General features: G+C 46.1%; 1 protein-coding gene across 1 annotated transcript in view; it reads left to right on the forward strand.

Annotated features, from left to right (window-relative positions):
- LOC128300949 (rap1 GTPase-activating protein 1) overlaps nt 1-25,244 on the forward strand; it is a 147,456-nt gene that overhangs the window by 58,418 nt on the left and 63,794 nt on the right. The gene's annotated exons all lie outside the window — the stretch shown is intronic.

Raw genomic sequence — 25,244 nt, forward strand, 5'->3', positions numbered from 1 at the left:
CACAGATGGTGGCGGATGCAGCGTGCAGGAGATTCATTAAATGCAGTGATTAACTCAATCGCCTTCGAATCGTTGATCGAATGGGGCGGCAACAGTGGGGAGGCCCATTTGCTGCCAACTGCAACTGTCGCAAGTTACTCAAAATGGTTAACGATGATGATGATGATGTCATTGATGTGGTGGTTAGGTGGCGGAATGTTCCATGCTTCCACCATACCCGCCAGTCCCGGTGGGTGGGTGGGAGATTGCTACGATGTGTCACCACAAACCAGCTGAAATACGGCGAGGTCACTCTGGCAATCACAAAAGAAAAGAGAGAAAAAAAAACGTTATAATTATCAGTAAATATTTTGGCGTTCCGGGCATACACACGTTGCGTGTGGTTGTGTGATCGCTTCGACCAAGACACAGCCCATACCCTCACGCAATGGACTTTATTTTTGGGCATTTTTTTTTAAATTGCCATTTGACCTGGTTGTTGTGCTACACTGGGGCGGTATTACATCAAAGCGACATTTGAACGACGAATTCCGATCCCCCCCGATACGTTGCGTGAATCCTATTCGGGATTTAAATGTTGCCGACGCGCGTTTGCCATTGCTGTGACGATTGTGTACCGAGGTTCTCACGTAAAGGGCGTATAATTTTTGCCATTTGCTGTCGATCGTGATGGTGATGAATCAGACTGTCTGGATTCAGCCTTCGGTTCAGCAAGTACCGGATGCTGGATTCACTTTTATTCCATCCCATTCAGCTCTACCCCGAAACGGTAGCGCATATCAAAGCGAACGTACAGCGAATCTCCACCGTGCATGCATGCATCAGTGCGTTTTGCCGTGTCTGACACATCTGCATTGCATTTGTTGCACTTGCGTCGCAAAACAAAAAACCGAAGCGGATGAGCTAGCAAAACAGCAGTACCGCTTGAAGTGTCGAGTGCATCATGCTGTTGCCCCCGCTTCCCTTTATCACCCCCTCCTTTCCCTCCCTCACCTAAAACCACTTAATCGATAACGGAAATGGGCAAGGCAGGCCGCGAGTTTGAATTCATTCAATCGTTGCATAGTCAGAGCGATCTTACGCGAACACGTGCAGCCAAGATGCAGTTCTGGTTGCAATGAATGAAAAGGCGTGCATGGTGTGAATAAACATCGATCCGGCGTAGAATAAACGTATCTCTCCGTAGTTGGGTGGGGGGATGCAGTCGTAAGTGTCTTCCTTCCGGGCCGAGAGACAGTCATGTGCAAATATTACCGTCATGAGTCAAAACAAAGCAAAAACCGTAACCGTTTTGTGTCATAAATTCTCCATTTCACCAGCAAAAGGCGCACAAATGTTTGAATTGATAATGTACGAGACGAATGCATATGATAATGGTGTCTGGACTCCCAAACCCCGAGGAAGTATAAATAAAAGTAGAACCAAAGACGAACAACGCAACATCTCGCAATGATATTCACACGCAACACGCACTGGTATGCGACGAGCGCGCGATAACGGTTCGCGGACTTTCTCTTCCCCGGCAACCAGCGCGCAGGTCCGCTGGAATGGACCACCTTCTGTGTGGGGAGGTTCATGTCTTTTTTTTTATGTAACATTTTTGGTGGTTTTTGATACGGAGGGGGCAAGTACCATTCCCTTCACAGCTCCGGTCGTTTATTGTGGTGTTTAATGGTTGTACGTTTTTCTACCGGTTTTGTGCTACACAAACAAGCCAGCTCGTTAGAATGGAAATGAAACATAGGAATGGAGGAAGCTAAAACAAGATCGGGCAAGATCGGGGTTTTGCGCGAAAAAGGGGGTTGGTTTTTTTTCTTTCTTTCTTGGAACGCAACAAGCGCAACATGTTAGTTTAACGAAAATGGGATGTAATCTAATAAATATGCTTATCCAGTCTGCAACTTCCAGCAGGAACTGTTCCTTTTGAGGAGGTTTGAATGTATTTTTGGACATGTTTTTTTTTGTTTAGTCTCTAAAACATACGCTTCATAATGGTGCACAATAAACATTCATTCTCTTTCCCTTTATCAAGTTGGGATTTGGGAAAATTAACGCATTTTTAGTTAGCAAAAAAAACAACAACTCTCAAGAAAAGCAAAAAAAACAAGTACTCGTTCTAGCCCTTCGGTAAGGCGAGAATATATTTTTCAGAGATGATAATCGACTGTAGCAAATGTGTGTGCATGCCGTCGTTGCGCGGGCACATGTGAAATGGATACGATGCGTACGAACTCCGGAACTCCGTTCACAACCGGTCGGTGCGGTAATCGTAACACGCAAAGACTAAGCGCTAAGTGCGAACGGTGGCGAATCAAAAACCCGCTGGAAGTCAGTTCTAGCTTCAGCATTTTTTTTCTGACGAGGTAGACAATCTTTTCCAGCTCTCTTTCCGGTGCAGCAAGCAACATTCTTAGATGTATTTTTTTTCCCCGGTTGGACCTCAGCTAGAGGTGAGAAGAAACTGGCCATAAATTTGGTTTGCCTGCTAACAATGCTAATGCACCCCGAATGCATACAATACACAGATCCGACCGATTGGGCATAAGGGTGAGCTTTGAAAGGAGGTTTCCTTAAAAAAACTCTAAACGGACTGTCGAGATATGGTTTGGCAAAGAAGTCGCAGTCGTGTGAGGCGAGATTACGACCAGGTTCTGACGCTTATCGCGTGCGCCATCGGGGAGGTGAAGCAGGGATAAAAGGGGGAAACTTTCACGCAACGACGTCTCGTTCAACCACTTCTGGCAGATGGAACAGATTGAACCGATCGATAGTGTCATTTTTTTCCGACCGACTTTGATTAACCGGTGTAGATGAGTTACGGGGCAGAAGGTTTCTGTGTCGTACGACGCACTGACATCGCTCCAAAACGTGCATCCGGTCAGGTTAAATGGTCGTACGGAAAGATTTCGAATGCAGGCCACATATAGTCTTACCCTTTTTCTTTCTTTTTTTGCTCGTTATAATTACCCTTTCGGACGCTTCCCGGGTATGTACGGAGTCCGAGCGTGAAGCTAGAAATTATTCATTGGAACAATGAGGAAACCTTCTTCGCTGTGTCTGTCTCCGCCATCCAGGGGGAACCGAGCGTCAGAAGTAGAGTTGTATTACACCTTTTTTTTTTGCTCCCACCTTTCCTTTAAAGAAACGCGTTCTGCATTACTCACCCGTCATATATCACGACCATCGGTGACGCGTTCCAGCGTAGAAGAAAGTGCGTCTGTAGCAATTGAAGGAACTGAAGCGATGCGCGCCGGCAAAGACACATAATTTTGTCGTTTCCGGCCAAGAATCGCCGAGAGTAGGGCAAAACCGTTGACAACCGGCTTGGGACAGTATTGGACATTTGCCCCTCTCGGTGTCCAGCGAGCGGTGCAGTTTAGTTTGGAGGTTATAATTAGAGCGTTTCGTCAGGGTCCGGGTGGCGCGTGCATACAAAGTCAGTCTTTTATTCTCCTTTTTTGGTTTTTGCTGTCAGATCGCATCGTATTTTGGCCGACTTTTATGCATCGTTTTACGGGGAACGTTCCAGACGCACACACAGTTCAAATCTCGCCCAGTCAGCAAGTCAGTCAAGTGTCCGAAACGATCGTTTGCTAATGATGAGTCAGGTACGGAGCAACGATGACTTCCCGGGGAAAAGCCACCACCGTTACGCTTCCCAACCAACTGTCTGGGGAATTGTTGAAGCAAATGTTCAACAAATCTACACGATCGTGAACGAAGTGTGCTCATAACATAACTGCTCAGGATCTTTGCGTTGGGAATCTGTTGTGCGCATGATGTGTGCCACTCGCGTTTGAAGCAGCACGCTCCGGTGGGAGATCATTGTCGGATTAGCGGTTTTGTCGGAATCGACCAGCCCAGCTGTTACGCGCGCACACACCCTGCGGAGCGTGTGTGTTGCGCACCGTTTGTTTACAAGCAAGCATTTCCGCTTCCCGATACACCGGAGAGGAAGGACGGAAATGATAAAATGAAGTGATGGTAAAGAATTATGATCTTCGCCACGCAATGTGTGTAAGCATGCGGCGGTTTGGCTCGTTGGAGTGTGGGGGCCACTCGTAAAACATGGCCGAAAGGCTCTTCAGTGGATCTAAATTTCTTGGTTTGGGGTTTTGGCCGTAATTTTTCGGGAGCTCTCGAAAAGCTAAAACAACGCAGGAAGAGGTTCAGAAATAAAAAGAAACCCCGGCGTAAGTGTTTTGCCGCTCTCGTACGCGTATGGAGGTTAAGAAGCTAACCTACATAATGATCCTCCCACTCCGGGGGCTGGCGGTGGTAAAAATAGTCTCGAAAACCACCGAAAAAAAAAGGTTCAACCTCTTCACGTACTCCGGAAAACCCGTTCAATAAATCGATGCACTTGTGCACGTTCGGTTTAAAGCGCGCTTAAGAACGAGTGGCCCACAAGTGTGTAGTGACGCACAGAAGCAGGAAGCAAATGGGTATCGATGTACGATCTGACGCGGATTGCTTTGATCGCCATTAGGCGATTGCAAGCTAACTGTCATTAATGATCGTAATGATCGTCGGTATCGAATCGATCGCACCCGGGACTCGTGCGGATCGGGCGGAACGCAAAAGAAAAACAAACTTTACAACATAACAGGACCATCCTGTTGCGTGATGGTGTGATGTTTTGTTGTTCGTTGCCTTCTTTCTGGGGGAGTTCGAGAGTCGTTGTTACTGTGTGTTTTTTTTTGGGGAAGGAAAATCTCCTCGATCGCATTTTTATTGGTGCTGGGGTAATATTATGATGTAGACCTACATTCGGGCGTTCGATCGTATCGATCGCTCGCGGTCTAGGACAGGCCACATCGAAACTAGCCCAATTAAACCATTCTCATAAACGTTTCCAACGGATTCTTTTGCTTGGCTTCTTTCCCCCCCAACTAAGACGCCGGTTTTTGCTAACAGGCATAAACATAATGATGATGTATCAAATGAAATTAGATCACGAAAAATGGCCCCAACATCTTTCTCCAAAAAGATGATATTACTACTATTTCTTCCCCCTGTGTCTGCGTTGTGGGGTTTTTATGGAAAACATTCCTACCGAAATTGTCCACCACGGGCAAGAAGACCGGGAACAGGGGGCAACATCACTTCGTCCGTCTGTGGACGCTCTGCCCAAAACCCCCATTAGTGTGTCATCTTTCTTGAGGAACAGGTTTCGATTCGATATGATGACGATCGGTTGTTCGGGTGTTCGGGTGATTTGAATTCCAGTTTTCCGGCATCCCTACCGATTTCGCCTTGCGGGGACTTTTAAATAAAAGTGACACGGCAAACTGGGGGAGAAGGGATGGAGAAAATAATCGCAATGGCATTCCTTGAATATTTGTAGCCTTTCATTTCATTTCCTTTTTTTTTGTCAGTTTTTAATTTTATTTTGCTCCTCCATCGTATGCTCACCAACCCAAGAAGGGAGTGTCAGTGACGGTGAAATTGTAATATTCGACCATATCTCTTCTTTGCGCTATCAACTTTGAGCTATCACCCGGGCACGGGTGAGATGCATTCTCCGCGGGTGAAAAACAAAAATTCTCGCAAGTTGTGTTGATGCACTCGCAGTGAGGCGTGAATATGAGCTGTTTTTTAATGTTAATGCAAGCACCTATTTTCTTTGCTGCCTTCTTAGTGTTTTCCATTGCTTGTGCAGCTCGGCATGAGATTGATTCAATCCCGAAACGGTTGAGTGCATTGAAGAATAATCTTCTTTCATGCCTCCCGATGAGCTGAGTGCTGAGGAAATGCGAGCATGCATCACGCTAGCTAACTCGTTATCAATAAATGTTTGTTCGTTTATGTTTCATGACAATATAAATCATCACCCGCTAATAAGTTTGCTTTTTTCCGTTGGCAAATTTAGCTGATAAGAGCAGATGGTCGTCCGATAACGTTCGCTGGAATGAAAGCAAACGCGGTTGCGGTGAAAAAGGGAAGCGAACAGAATACTTTTATCAATTTAAAGTCCCCTGTCTATCGATTTCCAAGTAAATATGACATTATAAAATTCAATCGATCATAAATCCGTTGTATTAACGCTTTGTTTGTTGCGCTTAGTCTTTTCTTCGCATGATGAACGCATGAACAAAAAAAGGAAACCCATGAAAAGAAAAAAAAACCTACAAGCGTCATCCAATCTCTTACGTAAACACCTAACCCTAGTGGAAACCGACCTTTTGTGAGCTTATTTCAGAAAAAAAAATTGGCATGAAACGTTTTCCGATGCCCGAAGCCGACAAACGATCAATTAAACATCTTCCATGGATCACTTGTCAAAAGCCATCAACAGCAAATGATGGGCATGGTGTGGAAGGAAAAATCGAAATCTACCCCCAAAAAAACATCCGAGTCAATCTCAACCTCACACACACACACACACGTTCATTTCCTTCGTCTGACTCCCTTGGTTCCCCCTGTCGACCGAACCTTCATGTGGCCGAATTATCAATAAACCGATTACACATGTTATTCGTGTGCTTGTGCTTCATGGGACGGGTGTTTGGGTTTTTGCGCGCCTATGGTTTTATGTTGGCCGCGGCATGGTGCGCATAACCCCCGTTTGCATAATTTTCCATCCGGGGGAACCCTTTCGCACACCGTTTGGACCGTGAAAATGCGAACCCATCAGTCAATTCAGAGCATCATCCCGGTGCCCGTCATCCAGCTTCCGTAATGGGTTCTTCCGTTGCCATTGTCACACACAGCACCCTGCTTCCGTATGCAAAGACCCGTCAATGAATATTGATCATTCACCCGGGGCTCGCGATGCAAATCGGCGTATCGAATATTCCCGGTGTACGATTGGACGCGTTTGCTGACTTGATTTGGTTACGATCACCGCGCTTCATCCATCAGCCGGGTCCCGCTGGTGTTGGAATGGTAATTGTTGGGAACGTGATCGCGCTTATCGCCATCCCAATATGCATGCATCGATGTTAGGTATCGAGTATCCGTATGGGTGTTTCAGTATTATTATTTTTTTCAAATTATTGTTCGAGTGTGTCATTTGGATGTCTCGGGTATCGTGTGCGTGCACCAACCCATCCAAAAAACTCGGCCACCGTATAAAAAGCAAAGGGGCGTTCGTGCCGATATCAAATGTCATATCATTTGAATTCAAACCCCATTATCGACAATTATCCTGCCGATTGCGCGGGCATCGAGGGTTGTTGCGCCGAAAGGGAGAAACGGCCGTGCGAGGGAAACTCGGTAATGCACCGTGCGCAGATGGGGCGCGGAACAGTGCACATAATTCTAATTTCGATAACGGCAAAATCGGAACCGGAACCACAACAACGCCGGAGCGCGCTGTTGATGGACCGCGGGAGGAAGGTTTTATTTTTTTTATTTTTGCCGGGGCGAAAGCTAACCACTACCACCGCGAACCCGGGCGCGAATACGCGCCCCGAAACGTGACCGCAGAAATGATTTGCGTAGCGGAGTAATTACGTGGTTTTTATTCTACGATAATTATCGTTACGGTTGTTGTAGCTCGTTTTTTTCTCTATTTTGGTCTACGCTTTTTCCGTATCATAGACAGCCTATCGGTAACCACCCCGTGCCCGTTTGGCTCGGATGGATATATTTCAGCTCTGCTCTGTTGTTATTTTCTTTTTTAGGACAATTTTGATGTCAACTTATCACCCAGGCACGAGGGATAGAGCGATAGACAAATAAATTTTCTCATAGGACGTAAAAAGTTGTAGCACCCAATCTTGCGCAGCAACACATGCGCATATTCCCTGCTTGGCTTTTGGGAAACTATTTTAATTGCGGTTATTAATTGGAAAACCTTTTGCGTCCCGAAACTGTCTCCGCGGCACCACGGTAGTCAATATTTTCCGTTATTAAATGGGCGACGAGAGGCAATAAATAAATTCCAATCGGAACCTGTGCGGGATCTCGATGCCGGAGTGCGGGGAATAAAAAAAAAGCTAAAGAAAAAAAGGTTCGTCGCTTTTACCTTCTCTCAGGTGGTACGATCACTGCGTGTGATAGAGCTACCGCGCCTCCGTACCGTCAGGTGTGTCCTTTTCTTCTGCTTCGCTCGTTTGATTGTACCGGGCCGGCTACATTCGGTAAGGTGGAACGGTTTAATATGGGAAACACCGTGTGTTTCGTGTTTCACCGGCCGTTGATGTCTTTCTCGCCATTCATTAGATCGCTCAAAAAACTGTCAAACGATCGGACATTAGCAGACATAAAACATGACCGAAAGCCAGAACACACACACACACATCTTACCGTGTTCAAAACGTGTTCCGGCTTTTAGGCGATCGAGAACTGCGCCGACGCTCATTTCGGATGGTAATTGATGGTGATTAATAATAAGACGGTTAGGAGGCAGTTTAATGCTTTTTTTTTGGTTTTGTTTTTTAGTTGCATCATTTTATTGTGTTGCCTTTTTTCAGATAAATGAAGTCTTTTTTTATGGCTTTATGACACATTGCTTTTTGCCGATGATTAAGATGCCCACGGAAGAACGTGCGCCCGGGTGCATTGATCGCCGGTGATCTTTCTCGTACGCTTGCGTTGCTTGCGTGTGTGCAAACAGAATCCGTAATTGATGTCCTCATCCACCGGTGACTGTGAAAACACTTCCACGAATTTGTTCGCACGGGATTCGCGCGTTTAATTTCGTCATCGTAAAAGTCGCACAACCAAGGCGCGCAAACAGCCAATCACTCTCACGCACCGTTTTTGCCTATTTTGTTCGCTCCCCTGTAGAGAGGTCACCCATCGAGAAGATCGGCAATGGTGATGATGATCGTACACGAACAAAAAAATCAATTATTTAACTAGCTTTAGGCAAATCGTGCGCTTCTCGTTTGTTGTTGTGCTAGCGAAAACAGCCTGCCGCCCCGGTGGTGACGGTGGCGCGTAAAGTGATTGACACCATCGCTGTGTTTTTTTTTTCAAATGTTACAGGACGACTCCGACAAACACAGTACTAAAAATAAAGTGCCAGCAACACCTATTAAGCGCTAGTTTTGTTGCGATTAAGTGTCGAATTTTTTTCTTGTTGCGATTTGTATTGTTCCCGAGAAGATTGGCATCGATGTGTTTTTATTTAATCATTTCTATTTTTTTTTGTCTGTGCAAAGCAAAAAAAAAATAAGCCGTTCCGCTCCAAAAGAAAGATGAGCGTGCCTCGGCGAGATATTTCGTTTTTTTTTTTTGGTACGATTTTGCAGTTAACAAAACCCCAACGAATCCGGGCACAAATTTAATGCGCAAGATGAGACTTTGCGCAACAGCGGGCAACACCACTTTCCGACGTTGCGTCCCGCACGAGGCCAAACTGGTCAAAGTGAATGGAAATCGCGAACCAATTGCGATTCGAGTGTGTGTTCGATGAAATCGTGAGTGAGTGACGCTGGCTCTCCAGAAGTATGGCGCAGAGGACCCGGTTCGTGCAGAATGCACTTCGGGGCTATTGATTTATTTGCCCTGTAATTTTCGACTTCGAGGTTTTCTCGCTTCGTTTCAATAGATTTCGGGATGCTTTGCCATCCCGTTAGACCCTGTTTCGGTGTGCATTCGGGCCGGTGTGGAATAAACGGACGGGCTGCGCGCAAACCTCTTTATTAAACTATAATTGGCGCTTAATTCATGGCGCTCTCGAGTGCATCATCCGAACCTGTAGTGGCAGGCGGAAACTACTGTGTGGTGTAGCCTCTTGAAATACACGATTTTCGTAAACATTGGTATCCCGCTCAAGCAGTGGACCACCCTCCACCCCCCCTACCACGCGTTACCGGGCGTTTGTATGTGCGCGTCCGTGTGGTAGGGTGAGCCGCGCGTGTGCCACGGGCCAGCTGCAGCTTTTGCTGCACTTCGGAGGTACCGTGCACCTCGGACAACTTCATCAAGCTGATCAAACTCTACGGTCGCTTGGTCGCTGGTGGCAGGGTCGCACACAGAGTATCGCTTTCAATTTGCATATTTTCGTTCCCCCTTTCGTAGGGGTTCCGGCAGTTTGGGGGAAACACAAAAAGAAGGAAACCCAAAGCCATTGCCAACGAAGCTTGAAAGAGGATTTTCCGCCGCCAGTGCGCGCCGGAGTGTTGTTTTATTTTGGTTTCGTTTCGCACACACACCCAGGGCACGTTGGCGTGGCGTTTAAATGGTTGTGACCGTGAAAATGGGAAGAACCACACCGCACATCCCAACGCTTCCTCCCCAGGGGGTGAAATGATACATTTTGGGAGAAAAGCTTTTTCCCGAACAGGGTTGGACGAAAGTTTTTCCACAAAAACCTTCACGACCGTTCGGGTTGCCTCCTGTTACAAATCGCATAAATATTGACAACCGGATAAAGGAATTGCCAGGAACAAAAGGGACATGTAAAAGAGAAACAACGCCAAATAAAACAACTGCAACACACACACACACACCCCGATGGCGCCAGAGAAAGGTAAATCCTTTAACAACAACGAAGAGAAAAAAAGGAACGTGTTTATTGAAATAATAGAAAATAATTGAAAGCAAACATATCGCATTACCCTTTTGTGGGGATTTATTTTTCGCTGTTACCGATGTTACACCGATCGGGACGGTTTGCATTGAAATGCTACCAGCGTTACGACGAACTGCAGTGGACAATTCCGGTGAAAAAGAACCTTTCGATCAAGTATGGCTTTTTTCGTGTTTTATAACACCCCACCGGGGCCATGTTGCGGGCGATTTTTTGTGTTGCTGAGGTTTCGGTAGAACTCAATTGGAAAGCATTTACAACGTAAAGCAGTATCACACCCCTGGTACGCATTACGGATGCAATGGATGGACTTAAAATAAAAACCAGAAAACAAAGAATGAGATGAGGTTGCGAACGTACGGAAAACGCTGGAGTTGGTTTCTTTGGATCACTTTACACACGTGACAATCATAAACAAATAACCGGTTGATTTACAAACGAAGCGTTACGTTGGTTTGCTTCGTTCCGTTCCAAATCCGTTCCGATCTGCCGCAATCGAAACCCGGCCGGGGGCGCTGCCTTAACGGGCTGAAGCCGCGTACTGGTGTGAAGATGTATCATTCGCTTCGATGCTTTAGTGTGCTTAGCGTTTGTTTTTTTAATTTTTTTTGTTTTTAGTTAGTGTAAATTAAAATTCTCTTTAGTTCGTTCCTTTCCACAGTAAAATGTAATCTAAAAAGTGCGCTTTTGCTGTGCGGGGTTGCATACACACAGGCGCTGCACGGATCGATGATCGCACAAACGTTTCGCAGCCGTTGCGTGCAAAGCAAAACTGCATTGTGGTGGGAAAAGCAGGAGGCCGGCTGTGTGCGGTTGCACGGTCAACATGAACCCCCGGTCCGGATGGGATTAGGAAAGGGTCAGTCTGACCACAGACCCCAGAGAGGGTCAAGAAATGACAATTTGCGCTACGCAAACGAGGTACAAATTTCGGTTGTAATTGAAACAAATGGGCGCATGCAACCGTGTGCTGTCTTTGTTTGTGTGCCGTGCGTCCCGTGCGGACCCGGACAACGAAAGATCGTTGTATGAATGAGTCGGTAGAAGAAAATAAAGACTTGAAGAGGATTATGGTCATTCTCTGCTTTTCTTGTCCACCCGTTCACCAGCAAATCCCTTCGCGTTTTCGGTCGCCGTAAATGATCAGTTTAACCATTCGCGGCCTGAAAGTATTTCATCCCGAGCAAAGAACAAAAAAACAGAAAGCAGTAATGTCGCGGGAAGCTGCAAAGAAAGCCCAGCAAATCCGCTTTCCGACAGGAAATAAAGGAAAGGAAAACCAACCACAACTGACCGCGTTGGATTCGGTTGCATCGCGGGATACATCATGATTTATGGCGCGCGATTAAGTGACCGCTGATGATGCGCTGAGATACTGGGGACCCCCTGTCGGCAGCGCGGCACCACACTCACCATTTAGCGTGCGAGAATGCAAATAAACACTTCGAGGAATTCATCCCCTTGATGACCACCCCACGAGAGTCTGCTGGTTGGTAGCGCCAGTTCTGAGATTCAATTGCCAGAAAAAAAGAAGCAAATTCTACTTCCGAACCCAAACGACTCCCGAAACAATGGGACACACAGAGGACGTGTTCCGGACGGGGAAGAATTAATCACTAGCAAGTAGCACCCATCTTTCCTTCGGCGCGTAATGTTGTAGCCGCTGGAGTTTCGGTTTTTTTCCTAGAAAACACCAAACGGTTTTGATACACCACGTCACCTTTTGTTCGGGGCTAATTAAGGTAAAACAATTTACCATCCGCACCCCCGTTCCACGGTGAAAAACACGCGGAGACACTAATTACCATCCAATTAGTATGCTAAGCGAGCGGGAACACCGACCGATTCCGGAGCGACGCTCATTCGAGAAGAAATCCCGGTGTCCGATGTCTTCATTTCGTCTTCGCCGCTGCAATGGTGGGGGAATTTTGTTGCGACCGTGGGTTGTCGGTAGCTGATTCTTCAACCAAAAGTCCTCCAAAAACTGAAGACTCCCGCCGGTGAAAGTGTTGGAAGTGCGCGTGCGCAAAGAGCTTAAGCTCCGGTAGCTGCCCTGTACCCCCTTGTACCCCGTGCTATTTATTCCCAAAATTAGCAAATAAGACGCAACAGAATGGAAGGGTATCCTTTGTCTTTTTGGGGACCTTGCCCGGTGTGGAAGCGTTCTAGAATCTAAATTAAAAATTCTAATTCTTCGCGATCACGTGGAGGGGAGGCTGCTATTTGTGCTTGTGCTCTGTCTGCCGTGGGATGACTGTAGGTGGTCACTAAACGGTTGTCATCCTAATACCGTTGCGAGTTGGTGGCAGCTAGAACGAGGAGTGCCGAAGTGGTGAGCGATGCGTGCGTGCGCACTAATGGCGTCGCGGTTGATGATCGGCGTCCCATCGGCGACACGATTGAAACGCGTTCGGAATCAAATTTCAGCCAAGTGGCATCGTTACAACCTACACCCACCCGTTCGGTTTCGAACCCACGCGTGGGCTAATCTAGATGCAATCCGTTCCCTTTCGGATCATGAAAGCCCTCATGAAGCAAACAAGAAGCCCCCTCAGAAGTTGAGCCTTTTTTGGAACATTGGGATGAAAACGTATCATTTAACGGAGCACCGTGCCTGACTTTGAGGTTCGAATATGAGCATCCAAGGGCTGGCGTTTCTGGCTTCTGCAGATTTCATTTACGCTCCACGAAGGATAGCTCTGGGCCGTAACGTTCCACTTTCGTGATGAGAATTGAGGGAGATCAAAGTCTCAAACGAAAGTTGACTCGCCTCCTCCCTATACTACAGAATTGTCTAATCTCTAAGCCTTGCCAACGGCAACTTGACTCCAAAAAACGCAACGCCAGAACACGAATTCAATTCCACACGGAAGTTCGACGTTTTGCCTTGCTGCTGCAAGGCATCGAGTGTCAATGGCGTTTTTGGTGCAACCATCCGGCGCAAGGAACCATCCCCTACGGAGAAACTTTCAAAACCAGCGCGTGTTCTCGTATTGTCTGACGGAAATGTGCTACGATGTGGATGCATGCGGTTACATTGTTTGTAGTCATACGAAGCAGAAGCACACCGCGGCCCTTGATGAAAGCTCGCAAACCTTCTCGTCCCTAAGGGAAAACGACACGAATTCGATACCTTTCTCCAAATGGAAATTACGCGATCGCAATGTTCGATTTCGGTTCGGAAACCGAGCACAACCGCATGGCACGAGCAGGGTGCGGTTATCACTAGAATTGAGACATTGCGATGTCAAATTTTCATCGCTTAACAGTGTGGCACACGCTGATGAATAGATGGTTTAATTAAATCTCTAACGAGCATGCTTCCACACTGCCAGTAATTATAATGGTTATTGCTGCTTGTCCTCTGCAATGGGATGGGATGGGATGAAATATTTCCCAATAAAGGGAACATTGTTCCCATCCAAGCAGCAGGAGGCGGTCACTGAAGTTGCCGCACGCTGTTGCAAACACAATTGGCACAAACGGCAGTGTGTTGTTTGGGCGATTTATTCTATTTTTCTTTTATTTTTTCTCCCTCCCCCCTCGATCGATCGGTACGCGTTTTGAAATGGTCGGTTAGCGTTTGGGTGCGATTGTCCAAAAATGGTGCTTTGTAACGGTACGGAACCAACGCCGACCACGAATCTCGCTGTGAAGGTGTAAGGCGACCCGAACCCTGACCGGAAGCAAACTAATCAGCATTCACTCAAATCGCTCAAATGGAGAACCAAGAATGGTGCCACCACCACCATTCGCGGCCCCCCCCGGGTATCGTAAAACCTTTTTCAGCCGGGGATGTGCAGAGTTGGCGTGCGCGCGGGATACGATACGCCCCGTAGTTGTGGCGGAAATCTATTCAACTGCACGGTGTCAGGAAGAGGAAAACGGACAGCACACAGACACGGCAAGCACAGGAGACAAACAAAACACGATGACCACAGAGACCGGAAAAACTTTCCGCAAATGGAACAGAGTGTGTATTGCGAAAGGTTCTAGCTGGAAGTTTTCTGTTTGCTTTGAAGCCATTTTTTTTCTGTTGCTCGAAACGAATGGTTACCCGTGGCTACCGGGGAGTTTTGGTTTGGCCATTTTTAGAACTCAAACCGCAGAGCGCCCCGACGTTTCCCACGCCACCGGCCGGCCAGCGGAGCGCACAGTAATCAAAAGCACATTTTCATGAATAAAGGCAAAAAGGATACCTTCGCGCGGGTTTTATAGGATAAACTATGCGTTTTTGTGTTTGGATTTTCCCACCCGGTGAGAAAACCGGACTGGAATCAGCACGGGGTATCGGTTGCCCCGCGCTCGGAACCTCCCCGGGGGATATTGGATGGATAAATACAAAAAAAAAAATCGAAGCAATATCTTAAGGACACCGGACGACAAAAAAAAACAGTCAAAGGAGTTTGAAAACGTTCGAAAACAAAAAAATATTGAAACCTCATTAAAGAAAATGAGAAACGCATCACATTGAAGGGAAGCAACGGCAAACAGTGAGCCTCACCACAGCAACAAAAAAATCGATCATTATTTTTCCATCACCGTGAACGGAAAAGCGACCACCGGGAAAGGAAGTGCAGTATCGATGGGGTAACGCCTTCACGAGAGACTTTCTTCCGTCTTGCGATAGGAGGGACAGTAAGGGGGAAAAAAAGGATGCAGTAGCACCGAAACTCACACACCCCAGAGGACGATTAAAAAACCCTTCCGGCAACAAAAAGTTATCCTGCGGTGAACGAAACGCAATCGTCTTTGCCGTTTCTTAAAGCGGTGACTTTTTTTTACCGAACCCTCCCCCCTCGTCAGGGGGTCCCCAACAGCGCAAATAGTCATCCTTTTTTTGTCACCTCTTCGAAGTTGCCTTGCCATGCACGACATGAACGAAACTACTGCAATTACGCTACCAGAAATGTTCTTCACAAATCGACATTAGCGTTTGTGAATGGTTTTCGCTTTGGCCCACGCAGAAGGAATCATCACGTCTGGGAAGAAAAAAAAAAGGGCGATGCAAAAAGTGGTCGATTTCGAACCTGAAGAAATGGAACCATCGTCTTAAGAAAAGGGGTGTAAGCAAGACCGACCCAAAACAGGAAAGCAAAAGGACACCCGAAGTTACCCCCGAGAGCTCCCGAGAAAGGAAAATTGATTTCCGGCCAATAATAGACACTTTTCGTGGGGGGATTTAAAAATGTGGGACTGTTAAAATGTAAATCGTTTGTCGGAAGTAGCTTAATGTGAAGTTTTAATTTGCTGCTGTTATGCTTCGAACGGACGCGAACGCTTTCGGGACGACGGAAACCTATACCTTCTTATTTAAACTGTGGGAAGAAAAGTCATAAAAATAGATTGACAAAGTGTTTTTGCAAGTGCAAGTTAAACTGAGTGGTGGTTTAAAAAAGTCTTCCACCCCGAAAGAAAACACAGAGCAAATTTGCAGTATGTTTTACGATTGGCGCAATCCTCTCGAGCACATCATACAAAACGTCAAGCTCGCTTCCCGTTTGGTCGTTGGTTTGTTCGTCCTTTTTGGCATCCTGAAAGGAGAGCGAAATATTCATAGCATTTGAACAAAAAAACCCATAAACATTAGCCTGCGTGAGACGATCTTGAGATGATTTCCCTGTTTTTTCCCATTCTCTTCGATCGTTTCTTTTCTCACGCAAATTATGCTGGTTGCAGAAAGATGTACGAAGCGCGTATCGAACCGTTGCGCAATTTTGTTTTTTTTTTAAGTGTGACACTTGACTTTTGACTTTCGATCGAGGCTGCCTGGCTCAAGGCGAGTAACCGGACGGCGGAAAGAAAAATGATTTTTCTACACAAAAAATTTGAACAAAAAATATCAACGAAATTCCCATTTATAATGTCGCGTGTGGTGACTTATCGATTTGTTCGGTAGCTCGTTTCACTTATTCACTGTCAAAAAATATTGTTTCGAGGGCTCTTTTTATCCGATCTCTGCGTCATCTGCGTGCTTGAGAAATATGTGTCCCCTGTAGCAGAACGCTGGTCATCTTACTGTGCTGCAGCAGCATAAGATTAAAGACGGAAATGCAACAACCTTCCCCTTTGGGGTTGCGCAACAAAATCGGACAAACCGTCGAACGCGGTTGACGCGGCACGCAAAAGGGACCGGCAAAACAACCTCGATTGATGGTACTTGAGGCAGAGGAGAGAAAAAAATGCAATCCGGTCAAGAAAAACCAAAATTTCCCATCGAAAAGTAGCAACGGACAGTTTGCCGAACGCCACTGGAACCACTTTCCCATTGCCGCGTTTGCATGGCAGGGAAAATTCTTGAAGGAAAATAAGTGCAAGAGGAGGGAGTTGAGCAGGATGTGGACAACAGGAACTTCCACCATGACCAGTCGATGGTAAGTGGTTGATTGACGAAACCATTTTCGTCGCGGACGGGTTTTTTGCCTTTCTTTTTCGTGCCTGTAACGTAAAGAACTTGTTCCACGATTAGTGTCGCGAACGGGAGAACTATAACGTTTTCCTCAAGAATCACCCTTATCGGGAGAAGCCGAACCCTTCATGAAGTAATTTTTTTTATTGAACGAAACAATTTCCCCCCCCTAAACAATGCAAATCCGCGCTGCGTTGACAAGACGCGCGCGCATTGCTGGTTTCCGATTTAGAAGGGATGCAAAGAAAGGAAAAGCAACCAACCCTCTCGGGCACGTATTTTAAAAGGGCCGTGAAAAATGCGCGATAAACGTGACACAAAAGAGCCGCGAAGAAAGCGCAGAGAGCGGTCGAAACAGGGGGAAATAGGGGTTTAGGAAATTTTCTTCCCAACAATAAAAAAAAACCTCCAAACAAAGCGGTAAGTGAAAGTTGTTTCTTTCGGCTTTCTTTTGGGCCATTTGGTGTGTGTGTGTGCATGCCGTTGCCATATTCAAATATCTTTCGCGTGCAGTGTAGAATGGACGCGAGAATTGTCTTAAATCTTGGGAGCGTTCTTTAAGCAAGGTTTACCCGTGCCCCGGTCGGTTGCGTCGTACCGTGAAATTGTTGCACACACAGTGGGAATTTGGTGGAAACGGGTTTGGGTCCGTTTTGTAAAAGGGGAAGAAAAAACGGACTGAGAGCAGGATATATATGCGCGTAGTCATTGTTATTACAGAGCTATTAAAAGATCTTGATTTATGATTTGGCTCGGCTGTTGCTTGTTTTCCTCTTCCTGCCGGTCCGTTTTTTTGTTTGCGTTGTCCGAATAGCCTTCTCGCTGGCACACTCAGTTTTTGGCACACTCGTAATTGGGCAGCTCCAGAAACGGTATCTGTTGTGTGTTACCGGGGAATGGCGGAAGAATGTTGGACTCCTCCAGGGTATAGGAATTCTGGTCTTGGGCGAATGATTTGATGTGATTATGTAACCCGGAAGACGGAAGAAATTTGCAACCAACGCGTTTAGCCCGTGGGTTAGAACTGGCCAACACAAAACCAGACGCAGACGCAGACAGGTGAGAGTCGTAAAGCGTGCTCCACCCATTAAAGAAACTTACAGCTCATAGCAATGCCAACGATTATTTTATGAGTGTGAATTATTTAATTTTTGCAGGTTTTTTTTTTTTTTTGGGGGGAGGAGGCTTTGTCCCAGACCACCTTGCAGGACAGTTCGAAGTTCGTAACAATGTTTCGAACATAAAATTATCAACTTTATGTGACGAGCATGGGTAATACGCTCCCGAACAGCTTCATATTTTATTGCCCAACCGCATTCCTTGCGAGCTCTGCAACACACTAATCATGCATGCGCTTATTATTTGCCGAGCGAAATGGTGATGATTTAACAGGAAAATCGTTACCCAAGATTATGGACGATGATCACCACCCTTTTGCGCTCGTCTAACCGACCCCGTAAAGGAAAGCGAGTAAGGAAGCATTTCCCGTGGATCGGAACAATGGCACCGTTCTTACCCCGGCTTTGTATAACAAAATGTGAAACAATTATGCTTTCGCTACTTGGCTACATCCAAGGCCCACATTTCTATCCCTTAACGCCATCGAAACCCCGTCGTCGTCGTCATCGAGGGGGAAACTCACCTCAAGAGAAAGCACACTCGCAAACAATAAGGATATGATTGTTGTTTTGCATGCATGCGGGACCACCAACCAAAGAGAAAAAGGATTCCCGAGGAGAGGCTTATTATTTGAATCGGTTCCTTCAACGTTTATGCTGATGCGATTTGCGATTCCACCGTCAAATGATGAAGTAGATGATGAAGCTAATGATTATGATTTGAGTTTTGCAGGTGATAAATGATGGAGTAGCATGAACACTCCGTTCCATCTGGGCCCCGGCCCGGGAATTCGCATGAAGCGGTGGTTGAATGCATGGTTTCCAGTTTGGTTCCTTTATTTTCGGATCATTTCTCCCTTTTCTCGTTCTTTTCTTACCTCTTCCGCTTACCGTTCACTCTCTCCGCGGACGAACTGGTGACGCAAGATGTACATCATTAATCGGGGGAACCCCGAGAGAACCGAGAACCACCAATTTGCTTTTGACGGTTGCCGCGCTCTCGTAAGCCGATGTGTTACGATCGATATGTTGTGTCGAATTTTATTGTTATTATCGTGAGGTTTATGAACTATTATGCAAAAAAAAACACACACCTCCCGCCGGGATGGGCTTCGGAAGAATGAGCTTGCAAGATGCAACAGCACGATAATGATGCATCTTCGTTTGCACACGGCTACGGAAAGGGACACGGGGTTGCGTATTTAGTGCGTATGATGTGGTTCCAACATCCAACCGGGTCTGTCTTCAAACGGTGGGAAAATCAGGAAAAATAGACAAACCGCACAAGATTTGTTTATATGATCTGTATCCGCTGCTTTGATCGCATCTCCTCTCTGGGATTGTTAATGGTAAATTGATTTCCGCACTGCCAAAGTTTACACACAGTTGCCAACCCAAACAGTGGGAACAAAAAGGGACATCAGGGCCAGGTAACCACACATAAAACCTTCGCGAATAAATAATCATTCCTTTCCAACCGTCGTAACCGTTCGACGCTAATCACAAACCGTGCTTGCAAATATTTTCTTTTGCGTTGTGTACGTGTGTGGCAAGAACAAAAAAGTTTACAACCACCCTGCGGAGTTTATGCACCGTGCACCGATGACCCCCGGGAATGTTTATGGCATTGGCATATGGTTTTAATTGTTATCCTTTGATATGATGGAATATTGCCCTTGCCAATTCCCGGGATGGTAAATCTCCCCGGTTTATGATACTTTTATTTAAATTTCAAATTGCACTCTCCGCCGATCGCAACACCGAAGAGGTCAAATAATTTGCCGCTGATGAGGATTTACTGTCTGTGTTTGTGTGGCTAATTGCGGTTGGTACGGTTGAGGTGCTTAACCAGGTCAGATGCTTCATGTACCGGTGTAACCTTTAGCGCGTATCGATCGACAAACAAGTTGGGTTGAATTATGGATTTTTCCTTTTCCTCAATGGTAACAACGATCGTGGAGTTTTGCAGGGGTTTTGAGAACTGCGATGTTGTACTCTGCTCAAGTTGAGCTAGAATTTGTTAGAATGAACAAGCTCCAGAAAGGGCGAAGAATTCTAGGTCTTCTCTGCGACACCTCTTTGCTCAACTTGAAAATAGCTCAGAATAAGCTATGATTTTGTCTTTTAAACTCTTTAAAACTGTCTTTTAAAAATGAATGAAGAGATGTGAGGTTAGATTGAAGAAATTTATTCATCTGTTCATGCAATTCTTCTGAGGATATCCACACATCACGAGCGGAAAAAACGGAAGTCTTCTTTTTTTTGCGTTGCATCGCCTAGACCACTACTACTAATAGATCCGGTGCAACAAGTACACCGTTGGTGTAGCGTAAAAATAATTAAATTAAAATCAAACTGCAAACAATCGATGCCACAACGTACAGCCGCATAACCTCGCATCATCTTCGAGGCCACGGCCCCGGCTCTTGGTGCGCGTCGTTCGAAACAACCGTGCAGCGTGATCATGTCGTAACGCGCGTTACGTTTCAATCAGTGCACCCAACCGTAACGGCTGAACTCATTCAGCGGTTCGAGGGCGAACGCAAAGCGGTTGCCCCCTATTACACCGAAGTCCTTGTGTCGGAGATGGGTATAAATCCTAATGCTTGCGTGTGAGTTTATACACATACACAAAACAAAAAAATAGGCCACAACAACCCTGGCGCACATCCCGCAACATCCAATCGCCCGCGGTGTCGGATGAACTCGTGCGCCACCCGGTGGTGACGGTCAAAGAATAGATAGAATAGAAGAGATTATCTCGGATTCGGATTGGGAAAATTTCATCACACCTCCCACCAGGTAGCTTAGAGTTCTGAGCGACCTAAAGCTGGCCACGAGACGAAACAACAAAAAATGTGGTTGGTGCCCGAGTAGGTAAGCCGGATTAGACAAATTGAACACAATACGGTTTGCAGCAGAGTAAGGATGAAAAACAGGGAAGGTGAAAATAAAATGTTTGATGCTATTTTGAGTTAAAGACAGTGATCTGTTTGCTTCTTAATTAAGTTTTGTTTTTAATAAAGGTGTGAAGAGAAAAAAAAGCAGTCAAAAAAGAGTATAATTAAAAGTCAAATCATGTTGGAGATTATTCCTCCCAGTGCGGTTGATTAATTTAATGCTACTTGGTTTGTTTATCCAGCAACCGATCTGTGACACCTTTCTTTTTTGTCTTTCGCTATTGAATCCGCTAGTTCGATCCGGCAACCAGAACGGTGACATCGACGGGCGCTTGCTTTTTATTTGTTTAAGCGCATATACCCATCGCACGCGAGTGTTGGTACATTAAGCTGCCTAAATATCAGAAAAATCATTCACTGCATTCGTTACCATCGTTACGGGTTACTGCGTTACATTCCCCGAACGGAAACTTCCCGGTTGCATTGGATTTATGCAAAACAGTTAGCAAACGGGACAACAATTACCCCTCCGATCGCGTACCCCTATGGGTCGTAATGGGTCGTATCTACCCCGACAGACCGAGATGGTGTTTAGATTGGATCAGTGGAAATTAAAAAGTTCATTCCGAACGTACATCAAATGCAAATCATCGCACGACGACGGTATGACGTACATCATGCAACATTCCGAATTGGGTTGTTTGCTGATTGTGCTCGGATCGGACCCGTTTGACAGGAGGAACACAAACTTACGGGGGTCCCGTAATGTCAAGAGTGCCATCGAGAGGCACAGAGCGATGGAAAAGTACCCCGCGAAGGGTAGTACGCCTTAATTTATACCTTTTAAATGACTAATTTATGCTTAAAATTGTGAACATATTTTATGTTTTATGGGCGAATGGGATCGATTTCAAAAGCTGCAGTTGCAAAGCGACACAAAGCGTACTCATGCGCAAAGCGATTAAAGCGGCAACGCATTTTACAAGTTTAAATACGCAACTATTAAGAATCACTTCAGCAAAACAATTCTATTTGGGGAAAATATTTTGTTTTCGTTTGCCACCAATGGCACCAGGGGCGTAATACACCTTCAAAGCAAAACACAGGAGACGGAAATTGTGATTTAGTTGAGGATAATGTCAAAGCCCAGCCGCTTCAGTCAACACCCGGCACAGGGGTATGGAATGGCAAAGCAAAACAAAACCCTAAACATAAAAAAGGAATCCCTCCTTGAAGGGTTGAAGATAAATTTTGCACAATTCAGAAAGTGAGCAAGCACTACACTTCCGGTACTAATGCACCGAAGGGGGTAAAATACGGGGTTTAGGAAGGTGGTTGAATAGGGCTGTCCATTCGTATTTAGCTCCGAATGTGCTGCTGTCAGTTGCATCGCTTCTCTCGCTGGTCGTTGGTCGTAGCAGTGATCGGGGTGATGCTAACCGCTGCGTCAGTCAGGCAATGGGAAACATATTTGAATATTCCCAAGCGCCCATCTCGGAGTTCGCATTCGGGGCTCCCATTCGGTGCGATTGGATCCGGAGCCGGACGGGCTGATAAATCGGTTAAATCCCCAAGCACTGACCCGGTTGTTATGCAACAGTGCACAACGAACACAGCCGGTCCCGGTTCTTCCTTTCCCCGATTTGGTCCGTTCGCGGTATGCGTACGGAATGAATGGAGCGAAGAGAATCCGGCAAAATTCCGCCCGGGCAACTTCAACTTGCCACTTGCCGACCGAACGGTCACGGTGGAAAGCGATGCAGCGGAAGGATAGCTGAAGGGAGTGTTGCATACTCTCTGCAAGTCTACACCACGAGTGCACTTCAAAATATGCAGATGATCTTGCTCTCGAGAGTGCATCATGGCATATCTGGCCGGGCTGGAGTGAAAGCGGGAGTATAGAAAAAAAAGGGGAACACTCACCAAACATAAACCAACATCAAACCCGACCCCAGACCGACCTGTCCGAAGAATGGATGCTCGACCCGTTTCAAATGGGCCGCAACTTCAGCGTCCGGAGTGACCGGTCGGAAAACTCAACGAGAACACTCCAGAACACATAACAAACGTTATGGAAAATTCACGGAAAGTGATCAGAGTTACCTCGGTGTACTATGTGGCGGAGGCACCCATTTCGAACAGGACGAACAGGACAGGAAACAGAAATAAAGTATTTTCTTTTTTTGTCGGCCCTGTCCCGGGCGGTGTAACGGGGCGATAGGGTTATGATTTCGTTCGGCATGAATTGAATTTCATTAGCCATTTTGCTGTGCTGGAGATTTTTTCCTACCCTAGGAGTGGTGTTGGTGGTGCACCTGAAGGACACGCAGTCCGGATATCGTATTTCCAAACGTGAGCGATGTTCACTTTTTTTTTGTTGTCGACGCCACCACGCGCAGCAGTAGGTCGCGCATTCGCTATATGTTGACCAAACTCGTGGCGCCCAACGGTGGCGATTTAAATATGGAGTAAAAGGGAAATAAAAGGATGCAGCAACGGCGGTGTGATTATGAAAATTGCTCATCTGTTTGCTTTCAAACACAAAATGATCTATTTGCATCGCTCGGTAGGGTTTTTGAGTTTTTTAAAAAAAGGGACAACACTGTGTGTTTTTTTCCCTCCCCGAGTGATGCTTTCGACCTTTAAAAGAGGGGGATGCTCACTTACGACTTGCATTACAACCGGCTTACACCACCGGACGCCTCTCGGACGAATGTCCTTCAGCAGCTTCCCTTCCCGTCACAGACGGATTGGTTGAACGGTCTGAAGGGTGTCCGAGACAAAACCTGGACGGGGTAGTATGCGCGTGCATAAATCATCTTGTCATCATCGCTCTTATGTTGATTATGAATAAATCACACACATACACTCACACAGCAACTGACAGCAACAGCATCAACAATAACAAACAGGCCCATTTTGTTGTTGTGCGCTGTTCGAGTGGCCTCTTCTTCCGGGGTTGTTTTTTTTTTGGTTGAAGTTTTGCAGGATATTGTCAAATCCTGGCACACTGCACTGGACTTCATTTGAACGGGATTTACTCAATGATGATGCTCAGCGTTGGTGCGTTTATATGTCCTGCTCTGAGGCTTTGCGAAGCGAAGGGTGGCATCAAGGCATCGAGTTTTGAACTTTATTACACCTTCGATAATGAATGCTTAAGAGGGATTAACGGATTTTACTGACCGTTCCCTTTTCAAGTGGTGTCACCTCTTGTGGGATGTAAATAAATCGTATCATGGACATTGCAATAACACCATCCGTATTGCGTGATCGTATATCTGATCGTATGCCAGCTTTGAAGCTAAAACTTATCAACTCAAAATTATTCATTTTATTAATTTTGGCTTTTATGAAAATTAATGCCCTACACGTAATGCTGGTCGTCTTGCTACCGTGTTCGTCCTTATCAAAATACCATCAATCAGGCGGCTAGTTAAGAGAGGGCGTAGAGGGTCCCAAAACACACAATGAAAACTAAACGCCAACGCGCGCCACCCATACATCATCATCGTCCAATTAAAAGCGCATTTTGCTACTCTACCGATGTGGTGGACACCGTTTTGCAACGCGGGTGCAGTTGCCCATGTTTGGTTCGATGACTGTACGCGGCCAATTTCTCCGTATCTCGTCCAGCGGTAGTTACATGAGTGACGTCTAGTATTTTTTTTTTGCTTGTCGACATAATCACCCAAACCCAGAGTGGTGGTGCTTGGTGTTGGTAACAATTAATCAGCATCGGTAAATGGCCATTAATCGTGTGCGTCGTTCGGCCACCGATTCACTTAAGGCTGTCAACGAATAATGACACCACACAGCAACAGGGTCCAAACAAAAAATAAACCGACGGTGGGTGTGTGTTTGGATGCGATTAAATTAATTTGTTCTAATCCGATACACCGAGCGCTGTTTTTGGGGGTGGGTTTGATGTAGATGTAATGATCTCTCTCCACCAGCAGCGGGGTCAGCTTGGTACGGCTTGGAACTAGTTTCTGCAAACTGCATCACCGCTCGCACCCGAAGCAATTAGTCAGCCGGTTGGTTGTGTGTCGGTTGCCGTCTGCGTGGTGAGGCGAACAAAACTAAAATAACACGATCAATCATTGCCAGTTAAAAACCCCTAGCGGAAAACGGTGAAGGATGACCAGCTGGTTGACATTGAACGCGGGCGGGGTTGTAGGATTCAAGCTTGTAGCAGTACAACGCACTCGTTTCGGTAGCGGTGGACGGACGGTTGTTGGATTTTTGAGTTGTGACCATCGTAGATAAAACCTAATTAATATCACATTAAACTGTACGCTGTAATTGACTCCTCGTTTTTTTCTTTCTTC

Source organism: Anopheles moucheti, chromosome 3 (assembly GCF_943734755.1).
Source record: "Anopheles moucheti chromosome 3, idAnoMoucSN_F20_07, whole genome shotgun sequence".
NCBI lineage: Eukaryota > Metazoa > Arthropoda > Insecta > Diptera > Culicidae > Anopheles > Anopheles moucheti.